Below are 12,762 nucleotides of genomic sequence, written 5' to 3'. Positions count from 1 at the left end.
GATTCACCTCAGTCTTTACACATTCATCTTATGAAGGTTATGAAACAGTTCTGACTCATAAGTCGTAAGTCTCCCATGACCTCATTATGCCGTCATTCTTAGCTTTAAGGTTTCTCGTACACGATTGCACTCTATAGATTGGGTCTTGAGATTAGGTGTCTAACTGTATAGATTACATGTTGAAGGCAGAGCAAACAGGTGCTTCCATTCTCTATGACACTCACACACTTTTGATTGGGGGCTCATCAAAGCTGAAGACCAACGATCTCATTAAGCGCATCCCTGCTCCACAATAAAGCATTCTTCCCAGTGAGCCCGTGGTTACGACACGTGGGTGAATTTCACCGTCGTCGTTCCGAAGCCCTTCGGCCCGTCGTCGTTCCGAAGCCCTTCGTGGAGCTGGCGTGGGAGGGGCTTCTTCATGCTGTGTCTCCTCCCACCTAACTGATATTTAATGATTGTCATCCTTTTCCTTTCACTGTGCTTCTCGGGACTCGGCTGCTCGGCTCAGGCCTGTAAGTGCAGCTGAATTCTAAAACCCTTCGGTGAAGTGTAACGGACATTAACGAGTCATGTCGGCCCGTATGCGAAGGGCCGGTGGGCCCCACCAGCTCCATCCCAGCATGCCGCGCCTCCGGCTGCTGCTAGCTGCACCGCTGGAAGGCTAATTTTAGGGCATTACATCACAGTAGCCAAGATGATGGCCTCTATGGCCCCTCCTCCCCCTCCCCTCCCAGACCTCTGGGGACAGCTCATATTCTCATCCCACTTACAGCCAGGCATCCCAACCACCCTGACAAGCAGCCCGCTTTACCAGCACCCTCGTCTGGGAGCGCCGAACGAGCAGGTGGCGCTCGGGTACCGCCCACTCCTCTAGGGCCGCCACGCCCCTCGAGGTTCCGAAACGGCCCACCTGCCCCCTTGACCCCGAGGATGTGGGCGTGTGGGGCTCAGGAAAATGGCAGGAATTCCTGCAGCAGCAGGACGGGTTGAAGCTGAGCCATGTGCGTAATCCAGAGCCCTGCAGGACTGCTGTTGCTTCCCCCGTTTTTTAGATCTTCCTATTTCGTAGCAGGAAAAGTGAGTTTAAGCCAACAAAACTGGGGGGGGGGGTGGGGGGGGGGAATTGGATCCTGGCCCGCAGCAATAAACACCATTTGTTACACTCCTCTGCAGAAAAAATGTATTGCTGTCATGTGCTAAAAAGTGTTGGTTTGAAAATCACAATCCAAAAGGCTTGTTATATTGTAAGTAGTGTCCCGGCTGCTTTCACCTAACGGAGGGAAGGGCATGCCGTTGGGGGAGCAGTAAAACCTTTAACAAATCGAGTAATTTGCTTAGTTAGGATTTTTTGCCGGAGGAGCTGTCCCCACCACGTTCTTAATTAGCATTGAGAGATTGATTAGCCGTTAGCAGCTGCCCCACGTGCCTCGCCGAGCCTGGGGTTATTGTTGCGAGCTCGGTGGGCTGCGGCATGGGGAGTGACTAGGACCCACCTCCCCCAACCTCCTCAACCTCAACCCCCCCACTCCCGTCTCGTCACCGTCACTCCCCTCCATGCTGAGGGGACGACGGGACCCCAGGGACGCCCCACCCCCCCAGTCTGCTCCAGCCGTCTCCCCAGGGCTACTCGTGTCTCCTGCATTGTGCTCTCATTAGTCACCATCGCCGCTGCATTAATCAGCGTAGCCATCAGTGGCGGATTGCTTCCTTCCCCACGCGCCATCTCGCTGCTCCGGTTCGCCGGCCACGTCTGAGCCAGGACGGAGGTTTGCAGCTACGTGAGCGGACATTACGTGTAAACCTGAAATGACAACAGACACAGGATGCACATCCTGTCTGTCGTCTGCTTGCACGCTGCACTTGAGGCTGTAGTTTTGCATGAAATTGGACGGCAAATAACACAGTGGGCGTGGCTTAATCGCCGATCATAGTCTGTGCTGTGGGACATTCAAATTCATCTTAACCAGTTGTGGGAATTTGCCGACATTCATGAAATAGCCAGTAACAGTTTTTGTTGGCCGGTTTTTTTATTTTATTTTTTTACCCCTCTAAACAGATGGGCTTGAACTTGGAATTGAATTGGACACGATGCTGAATTGAACTGGCACGTGCCAGAGCACCCCCCCCCCCTCCACATCCCACACCCCCCTTGCCTCAGGCCTGCTCCCCCCCCCCCCCCCCCCCCCGCGCTCCCTAAATAAAAGATGACAAAAAGCAACCCTCCTCCACTGCAGACTGCACCTCTCCCTCTGTCCTTTTAACTGGGAAGTGGGGAATCCTCCAGCAAAGAGGGACGTGTGCTTCCTCGTCCTCCCTCTCCCCGAGACGCCCTGCGCTCCGTGTCTCCGCTACCACCGCCGTCCGCGTGAAGCTCCAAGTGCTGCGCCGCCATTGGCTGCCTCAGTAAAAGATGATGTCATCTTTTTTTTTTTTCTTTTTTTTTCTTTTTTCCTTTTTTTTTCCTTTTTTTTTGCATCAGAGGCGAGGCAAGCACAGGATTGAGTCCACGTTGCCGGTCCGGCAGAAGTGCAGAGATCCTGCAGCCGCAGCCATGAGCAGCCGTCTCGGAGTGGGTCGTCCAGATGCCTCGTGTTGGCGACGAGAGCGAGGGAGGCCAGCGTGCAGCGGGACCGTTCCTGAGCCCGCAAGGCATTAATGGAGCACTTTGTCCCTACTGGAATACAAACAGGAGACGAGAGAACTGGGAGGGGGGGGGGGGGGGGGGGGGGGGTATAGAGCCAACGATTAGGTCTATATTTAGTCCCTGCTCACCGGCATGGTTTCCACACTGCTGCAGGAGTGCGTCTTTGTCCTGGTCAAAGAGTGTAGGAAGGGACTGTGTTATGTGCGACCAGGATGCATTAACCCAGCCAGCGTTTCAGCTTTCTGTTAAAGCCGCGCGTCTCGCGCTCTCTCCCGATCCTCTTTGTTAGCAAGTGATTTATGCTTCTGTGTTATTTATGCACGCGAAGCGTACCAAAGACACCGGGCTTTATACGGTCCGATCAATAAAGATGCTTCCCTGCTTCCCCCACCCCAACACTGAGCGGAAGGCCAATAGCCCTAATGCACCCCCCCCACGCTGCACCTCACCCCGGTCCTCCCTTCAAAGCTCCCTCCCTCGTGCGCCCTTCACAGGTGATGTCATTCCTTTCCTGCTAGGCTCCCCCCCTCCCCTCTCCGCCCGTTAGATGTTGCACCTCGTCCGGCGGACGGGAGTCTCTCCTGGGGGAGCTGCTTAGGCGCTGTTGCCGTCGGGGAAGCGCGCTGGGTGCTGGAGACGGGCCTCACCGCTGGAGACACCCCCCCCCCCCCCACACACACACAAACACACACACACCCCGGCCCCTCCCCCCCCCGCCCACCATTGCCAGCAGACACACGAGCGCTGCAGAGTGCGGAGTTTGATGCGCCGCTCACCAGCTCCGGCTGCAAGGGACACGAGTGCTGCCGGAGCCGGCCCACTTTCCTGCAGCCCAGACCTCAGTCCGGAGCTCGCGGTCCTCACCAGTGCCGGGAGCAGATTGGCACCGTGCGCTTTCTTTTCTTTCTTTGCATTCAGGGACACTTGAATTTGCCAGGATTAGTTTCTCTTCTCGCGTGGAGACTTGAGCGGGCTGCTGTTAACTCGGATCTTCGCAGCTGATGCGATGCTTTGGAAAAGCGGTTTTTTTTTTTTCTTCTTCTTTGTGACAAATTACAATGGGAACGGATGAAGCCGGCGAGCGATGAACCCCGCCAGGAGGGCTCTCGCAGCTTGTAAATTCTTTTGTTCCTCCAGAAGTATTTATCTTTTAAGTATTTATCTATATTAGTATATATGCTCTTAGCTCACTCTTTTAGAGCCCAGCCTGCGAAGAGCCTCGTGTAACGTGGTGAACAGCCGGCTGGTTTCAGCGCTGCCTTTTCCCTCCCTCCCTGGTGAAAGGACAAACTTTCCCCTCGCATCTTAGGAAATGGCTTTCCTAGTCCGTTGCTATGCCAACTGCTTGCAGCCGTGGTCGTCCAAAGTAAGTGATGTCGTAATGCTTCTGTGTCTAGCTCTGCTAAGTGACCATGTAGAAAGTGGCCTGTGTGTTTGATTTGGGTGTGAACCATGCAGTAATATAACCAATATGCACTGTGCACTCTGTTTCAATGTTTGTGTTCATTCAGTGCAAGATGCACATCTTGCATTTCAATTTCAAGTTCAATTTCATGTTAATGTGTATTAAATTAGGAAAGATTGACCACGACTACGTGATGTGCAGTCAAATGAATTAAATAATAATAATAATACTAAACTCACAGATTGATTGATACTTTATCGTTGAATGAATTTAAATTTTTGAATAGTAATCTTAAAGAACATGGTCCTATTTCATCGTGATATGGTGTATTACTTTGGGCTTCTACATCTTAATGTAAACATAATATTGAATATTTGGTAATAATTTGTCTCATATTTATGCCCATATTCCCAGCATAGTTGCTGAGGAGTAGATGGTTTATAGCAAGTCCTTCCTGTTACAGGTCATAACCACATGCAGTCTGTGCCCCAGACCAATCACTAAGACCTCAGCAAAGAGCCATCATTAAAGCGGCCTTAGGTCAACAGATTCTCACCTGAAATCTGAACTCGTTAAGAATTCACAAAAACTGCTGGATGCCTGTTTGTAAAAATAAATAAATTAATTAAAAATCAGACGGATGGATAAAACCAAAAAATATTCTGTGTCAACTTTTGGTTTTAAAAGTTGTTTAAAGCATGAAGAAGATGAATGTGCTCCAGCTGCTGTTCTGAACTCAAAGCCAGTTCTTCACTCTAATTCACAATAAAGAATGTAAAGTGGCACAAACCTCCTTCTTATTGTAGTCACCAACATCCATCAGTTCTGTACAGATAGGTATTAACATAAGGCTCTTTTCCACCCCGATTATCTTTTCTACATTATGATTGATTGATTGCTTTGTCAGTCCATCCTCACACTGCAGTAGAGATGCAGCAGCTTGTTCACGCTGTGTTGAAGGCATGTCCGAAAACAGTTCTGGGGTCAGTCTGTCCTGACTTTCTTTCCAAGGCTGACACTGACCACCAAAGCACTGAAGTGGACACCTTACATACTGAAATAGCAGTTGGGCCGCTCAGCTGTTGTTTGTGCTGAAAACCCTCTGGGATGAGATGTATTGCATTCATGCATCAACTTCGGTGTCTGTGCCTTTTGCAATTTGTTGTGTTCGTTTGATATAGATTTGGAGGTTTTCATATTGGTTTAAAATATATTTTCCTTCCCATTGTCACAGATCTGGTTTTGTGCTTAAAAAAACGCTTGATATGAATGAGACGATACCGTGTGCACGCGCGCACACTCCCTCACGGTGTTGTATTTGTTTAGTCAGGAGATCTGAGCTTTCACTCATGTGCCGCACTGTGATTGGTCGGTGATGGGAGTTGGAGGCCCGCCCTCATGCATAATTCAGTGGTTAGTAATGGGTCTTCAGCGCGTGTTCCCCAGCGCCCGCGTGTGGCATGGCACTTTTAGATCTCCATTTATTTCCTGGTGTCCAGCCATCTTCGAACTTGGCTCTGCAGCAAACCTCCTGGCAACATTGTTAATGGTGCCCTGAAAGCCATTAGCATCTATTTGCCTCTTATTTATGGTGTACAACTCGGGAAGGCCGTCGGTCAGAGTCGGCCCCGCGGCCCCATTTTCACAGTTATCCCCGCAGCACACGAGCGGGCGGAGTCACGTTTACCCGCGTGGGGAGGTCCACGCTCAGGCATGTGGCCGTTCGGATCGTTATTGCGTCTTGTGAAAGCCACTCCAGAGCTTGCGCTGAACTGCTGTCGGGACTCATGTCTGTTTGCGTAATATTGCTGAGCAGAGACGGTGGCACTTGTGTGGGCAGTCCAGGTGTTCCGGCTGGGTGTTTTTTCAGACGGTCAGACGCTTGAGTGCTTTCCATTGTCTCCGCCTCGGCAGGAATTAAGCTGCAGGCCACCAGAAAAGCACTTTTACCTGCAGATGTAGCTTGGTTTAGAGAAGCCTAATATCAAATCCGAATCACACCAGATTTGCCGCCGCGTTCGGAGAAGATTTTGACGTGCACACTCAGTGAAAGCCTCAAGGATGTGTCCATAAGAAGAAAAAAAAGAAAAAGAAGTATGAATCAAGATGGTTTTTTTTTTTGTTGTTTTTTTTTTTTTTACGATTTCAAAATCACCTTCAGATCATCGCTAAATTTGCTCAGCTGCCGGTATGGGAACAATGTGGCTTTAGTGCTGGCCAGTCAGGCCTTGCCCCTCATTTCTTGACGAACAAGGTCGGAGTCGTACCGTTTGGCCAGGTGTGCTCGATACCCGACCTTTTCAGCTATCCGTCTCGTGCTGGTTTGTTCGGATTCTGCGTATAGGTCTTCACTCGTCATCAGCACGAGCAGCTCAAGGTGACGCGCTCAAGCGTCTTCTGTGGGCTTATCGATCAGAGCCCAGCTTTGCTTTTGAAGATTCATAATTTTACAGTTGGAGGGGGGGGCGGCCTAATGCATAGCATATTGATCCTTATCGCTTCGGCTTTCTGTCCAGATGACACCCAAAACCTCCCAGGGCAGGGCAGCTAAAAGCTCTCAGCCTCCGTTAGGCCAATGTTCAGATGTTAAGAGCTGCAGTTAAATAATGCATTGCTTTATTTTTGTTTGCACAAACATTGCTGGTTTTGGAACTGGCATGGTAGAACCAGACTTTGAAAGTGACCTGGGAGTGTTCAGTGAAGGTAACGTAAGTTTGAAGAAATGCCACGTTATCTTTGATTTGATTATGATGAAAATCTTTAATAACAAACAGTAAATATTCAAGATTAGAACCCCCCACCCTCCCCCCTTTATTTTCTTACCCTTTGGTGACCTGATCTCTTTATGAGCAGGTCTGCTCTGTAAACCCTTCCTGGTTAGACATTTTAGTAGTTACCTACTGCATTGATCGCTGTGTTTTGCTCTCTCCCCCATGATTTCTTGCTAATAATAAAAAGAGACTGCTGCAATTTTAAACACAAGCTATAGGATATGAGATTTTCTTAATTATTAGCAGTCAATACTAAATTACCCGTGACGGACTATACAATGAGTATCAGTGCAACTGATCTTGTTATGTCTAACCCATTCCATATCATCCTAATGCCATAATTCACCATCTAATTACTCACTTCTACCTCAACCATGGGGCTAATGTTTCAGCCTTGCTTCTCACATAACTGGCTGTCTCCATTATCTTGGTGTTATTGATTATCCTGTCTGCTGAAGGTGAAGGGTCCTTATATATTGTCGTCTATAAATTCAAAATGCATTGGGTCCGTTTTCCCTCCCCGGGCAGTTTAAGCCTCACCATTGTTTGCTTTGAACGGCCTTCTTCACTTTCATTCATGGAGTCAAACGGACGGAGCGTAACTCCCCCGGGCCTGTCCGGACCACCAGAAGAGGAAGGATGGGCGAGGCAGTAGGCGACCTTGCGCGTGCTGGGGCCCTGCTTCCGAAAAGTGTGCCGGTCGACCACGTTGCGTGCCTCTCAGGGACCGCTGCCATCTGGAGAGCTGAAACAAATATGTGGGCCTAGGGGAGGGCCCTGAAAACAACACCCCCCCCCCCCTCCCCCCCTTTATTCAGACCTGGTCTCATGACCCATAGTGGCTGTGAAAGAGCTGACAGGAAGCATCTGCAAGTGTGGGCATGGGGCACAGAGGCCGGCGCCTCGGCCGAGCGTTTAGCCTCTTCACAACTATGGCAGCATGGCGGAGGTTGTCCTAACCGTACTTCCTGAACTGACACATCCTGTTTCTCGCTCAGTTTCGCCTCCCTCAGTCCCCACAAGTCCCCTCAGACCCTCAGTGCCCACAGCACAGGCAGAACCTGTGACTAAACATCTATATATAAACATAAACATGGGCACGTCATCTTCACACAGTCAGAAATGGTTACACACCATCGACACCCCACATAACACCTCTACAACCAGCGACCGTTAAAACTCTGCTCTTCACTGAAGGACAAGTATGTCCATTTCAGCCACTTTCATTAAGAATGCACACAGTGTTTCATGAAAGAGGAAACAACACGGTCTGTTTTGGCCTGTCCTGCCTTATTGGCCTCTGCCGTCGTGGGGTGGCCCGTCGTGGGGCCTGCTTCAGGACGCCCTCACCATACCTCATGAATATTCACACCAGAGAACATCCTGAACAGCCCTGTCTCCTCCTCTTCCACCTCTGGTTTAGGCTTAATCTAAAAATAGGCTACATTTTTAAAATGGTTTCATTCGTAGTTTAGCATTTAACTACGTTTATTTATTTTTTCTTGATGAAAAAATGATGAATGCAATCTCTAAATACTGCTGTTGCATGTAGTCACATCTCTTAATGCTGTTTTTTGCCCTTGGTTTAATAGAACGTGGTCTGTCATTGCCAAAAAAATTCAAAGACTTCTGACAAAAAGGAAAGTGGATGAACGTGTATGTGCGCATAGCAAATCACTTCCTTTATGTCTCAACCATTCTGAACTGCTCACTGTTGTGGAATGTACACAGTGAATTTCCTGTGAGTCTTTGGTCATGTTCTTCCCAGGTGACAAGCTCACTTTTTTCTCAGCTGCTCCTTAATACAGCTTTAGCGTGGACTCTGATATATCTCCTGTTTTTGGATACACAGGACTGTAACAACACGTGAGTAAAAGAATACGTGGGGGCACGTGGTTGTGTGTTTTTGGGATGTTTTTGTAACATTCCTGATTTGTAAACGGTCCTTCTGCTTGGTTTATAGACGTGGAAAGTCTGGAAATCCTGAATTTGCCCCCAGTAAGTTTCAGTTGATCTAGACTACTTTCTACCAAGCACAGATTGCATTTCCATATTGTGATCTGGGGAGTTCCTCTGGCACCCTGTCTGGACTGGGTGGCCATGTTCATCCTTTTCCATGTTCTCCCTCTTCCTGTCTCTCTCTCTCCGTCGCACCATCTCCATTTCTCTGCTGCTTCGCCTTCACACCTGTCAACTTCAATCCTAAACTCAATTCATTATGCCTCCCTACTGCCGGTTGGCTTCAGCTCAGTCGCCTAAGGGTTACAGCAGAGCCCCCATCTCCTGCTCTAATCTCTCTTATGAATCTCTTAATGAAGAGAGTCCGGGTGGATAGTCTCACTATGTTGGGGGGGGGGGGGGGGGGTGCGCTGGGTAAGATACTCTGGGATGCGCTTTGCTCAGGTTCAGCCAGAGTTTAATGGGATGTAGAAGAGTCTGAGCTGCTCCTGTCCTCCTCTAATCCCATTAAGATCCGACATACGCCGGCCTTCATTGATCAAAGCTGAGCACCGTGGGGCTAATTTCGGAGAGTCCTTTCCCCACGGATCTCCATCAACGAGGGAGGAGGCCACGTCTGACACTGGCCAGCCTGACATCTTGCGCTGGCTTCTTTTCTGGCAGGTAATTGGCAGAGACCACTCCCATGGTTCCTTTGTTTGGGCTTTTTTTGTGAATGGGCCAAGCTTAGGTTGTCTTGAAGGGGGCGTGTTTCCACCCTCTCTCTCTCCATTCACTAGTTTGGCGTGCTTCCATTTTGATGCTGAAGTCACACAGCTCCTTGCTGAAACGTGCGTTACGGCTGCTGTATATCAAATGAATGGAGTTGCTCTCATGTTGGACTTGGAACTGAAAATGTCTGCATTTTGCATCTACAGGCTGATGAAATTCAGACCCTTAACTTCCTGACACTGTTTCTTTACTGTCTGACACCGGATTTGTAATTCTGTGTTTTGGGAATGTGTGAAACTGTATTTCAACACCCTTTATGTCCTGTCCCCATCCATCTGTCTGGCCATCCGTCTACCAATCTATCCATCCCTCCATCCGTCTATCCATCTGTTCAGTATTTTGCAACTTATCACTTATGTATTTGTATGTAGTCCCAGTCAACTGCTGTTGGTTTTTAAGTTGAAAGGTCGAGTAAGGTGTTTTCTGTGTGACCACAGCTTCACAGCCTTTTTTTCACCTTTTACTATTTATTCTTAACAGCCTTCCTGTTCACACCGCATCCTGCCCTGTTTAGATAGCAGCGTTCAAGGTAGACGTAACGATTAGGAGTTATGCTAATTGGACTGCTATTAGCGTAATTGCCTCGTGTAATGGGAATTCTGCATGCTGCACTGGGGCTGCCCGTAAGCCGCCCTTGTGTCAGTAGCCTGCTTTAGTGCGCCCCAAGCCTGGCCCTGGTGCAAGGGGCGCTGGACTGGGTCGTTTTCATTAACGAAGAACTCCACGGGGTGGCGTTGACTGAAGAGCAGCGTGCTGTAGCACTCTGATGGACGGAGCGTTTCAGTCACGGTCTCCCAGGTTGCCGTGCAGAGGAAGCCGTGAAGCTGGCAAATGTTTGTATATCTCTGTAAATGACACTGAGGGGTTCAACATGAATAATGCAGACCAGTATCTGCTCTGCTCTCTCCCTGCAGGTCTAACTGGGAACAGTTTCCCCCTCCAGTCCGCTACTGCTGTTCCATAGATAAGCCCCCACCCCTCAACCTTTCATATGGAGTCAGGATTTCTGACTATGAGGATTGATAAAAATAGCCTCTATCTCCGTGACTCCACGCGGGTGAAAAGCGCTCCCCTCCGCCTTGTGGAGCACCCAGGAGGAGATGAGGATGAGAAACTCGTAGTCGGAAGCCGTGAAGGCGGCGTGGCCTGGTCCAGAGGAGCCGCGGTTCCAGCAGAGGCAGCAGGTCCGACAGAGGCCAGCAGACCCACTTTCATGTGTAAAAGAGGGTTCTGCTGTGCTGTGTGGCAAACGGTCGAAGCTCTCTATTCTGGGCCTGTAAGAGCCAAGGAGGAGCACACTTGACCAGCTAGCGCCCGCTAGCAGTGCACGTTGAGCAGCGCACGCTAAGCAATACATGCTAAACGCACGCTAAGCAGATCTTCCATGCTGCCTCTCAGGGAATGCAGCTCTGAAGACTGCTGCCACTCATTTTTCCTGCTTGTGGGAACCGAGGAGGCAGATGAAAGACTACCAAGGGCTCCATCACGCTAGCAGTTCCTTTGCTTCTTTGAGCGCAAGCTACGGTTTGAGGAATTGTACTCCTTTCATGAGGATGAGGTCCAGGATTCGGGTCCATGTGGAGCTTGTTTACGCAATAGATTCATGTGGCAGAAGGGAAGCGAACATTTATATTTAATCGCTCGGCGCGATCATTAATTCATGGCGTGAGTGGGAGAGCCCCGTAACCGAGAGGGTGGTCGCCGGCAATTAAGCGCTGCACTGTGAATTAACACAGTGAGAGCAGCAATTAGCGGGGTCTTCCCTTCTCTCAAGCGCCTTCATTACGAGCCCATGAGAATGCCTGAAGTTCATTCTCAGGATGAAAGCAAGACACCTGTCATGGAAGCACATCACTGCCTTCCATAAGGACCCAGCTGCTAGCCAGTTTACTGGGCCTGCCATTTTGGCTTTGATAGGAGAGGCCGTATACCTTTTGGAAGTCGCCGGTGAAGTGTCCTCAGCTGACGCGCTGAAGCCGAGAGGGTAACGAGAAAGCGCCCCTCTAAACGCGGTCCACAAGAAAACGACGCATCGTAAATGGTATTTTTAGAATCCATTTCTGGCGTTGTGCTGTCGAAGGAGCGGCAGTGTTTTAGCAAAGCTTGTAATCTCTACAGCTAATATACTCCTACGTGCAACCCCTGGAAGCCAAAGCCAACAACCCGAGGCTGTGTCGTAATTATTATCTGTAATTGTAGTACGTTGCTGTTGGGGCTTTTTGGGCCTTGTCCTGTCATTATGTGCTTAAGCTGACGTTCCCGTCTGACGTGCCGTGTGAAAGTCGAGCTCCGTCCCGCAATTTCGCAGGCTCTCTGTATGTGTGACATGACTGCAGAACGGCACCACCAGACCGCCAGGCCTCCCGGGTTCGGCTGATCGATTTCTGCTTGCGGCTTTGGGGCATCACCTAGGACGAGGTAGGAGTTGAAGGTGGGCTGGTGGGGAGGTGCGGTCACATGGCTTCATGTAGGCCTGGGGTGGTGGTAACGCCCATACGCTGAACTCGTTTCGGTATTGCACGTGCAGTCTAAGACTATAGACTGTAGATGGTGGTGTTAAGTTGTCTGTAGCCCAGCCTGGTATATGTTGGCCATGGTAGAGTTCTGCTTCAGGTTGTCATGCTGGAGATGAGCCTTTGGGGCAGCGCAGAGACGTGCTTGGGCTCCGTTGGCTGACTGGTCCTGCTGGTTGCTCTGTACTGATAACGGGCTCTTACTACGTGTGCTTAATAGTGCACAGCCATAGACTTACTGCATCGCTTCGTGGTACACGCAGTATACAGACATTGACGGGGCATGAACTTTTGATTTGTTTTCCTAACATCATCATTACAACACTGAAGTAATGTAGCGCAATGCCTGCTGATTGTCACGCTAATAATTCATAACGGCCGTTATACGACCGTTTGGGACTGAGCTGTATCATGGGAGTGTTGTAATGTTGGACCTAAAGGGCAGCTAATGGCACCGCAGCTCAACCCCCCCCCCCCACCCGGTAGTTTGTAAAGCGCCTGGCACTAACTCCTCTGGCAGAGTCCCCGGCTGGCGTTTTGATGGGGCCAGTGTCATAGCTGTGCATCACTCCTGCGTGAGCTATGACGGACAGGGGAGTACTGGGGAGTACAGGGGAGTACTGGGGAGTACTGGGGAGTAGAGATGCATCACGGCTCCACGCTCCTCAGATTTACTGTCATTCCTCCCACAGGGAG

The 12,762-nt window shown here is 49.9% G+C and overlaps 1 protein-coding gene across 1 annotated transcript in view; it reads left to right on the top strand.

Moving 5' to 3' along the window:
• Positions 1-12,762, top strand: part of rapgef6 (Rap guanine nucleotide exchange factor (GEF) 6) — a 61,359-nt gene that overhangs the window by 21,284 nt on the left and 27,313 nt on the right.

Source organism: Brachyhypopomus gauderio, chromosome 18, assembly GCF_052324685.1.
Source record: "Brachyhypopomus gauderio isolate BG-103 chromosome 18, BGAUD_0.2, whole genome shotgun sequence".
In the NCBI taxonomy this organism is placed as follows: Eukaryota; Metazoa; Chordata; class Actinopteri; order Gymnotiformes; family Hypopomidae; genus Brachyhypopomus; species Brachyhypopomus gauderio.
Note: the sequence above shows the minus strand (reverse complement) of the source record. Positions and strands in the feature narration are given on the sequence as shown.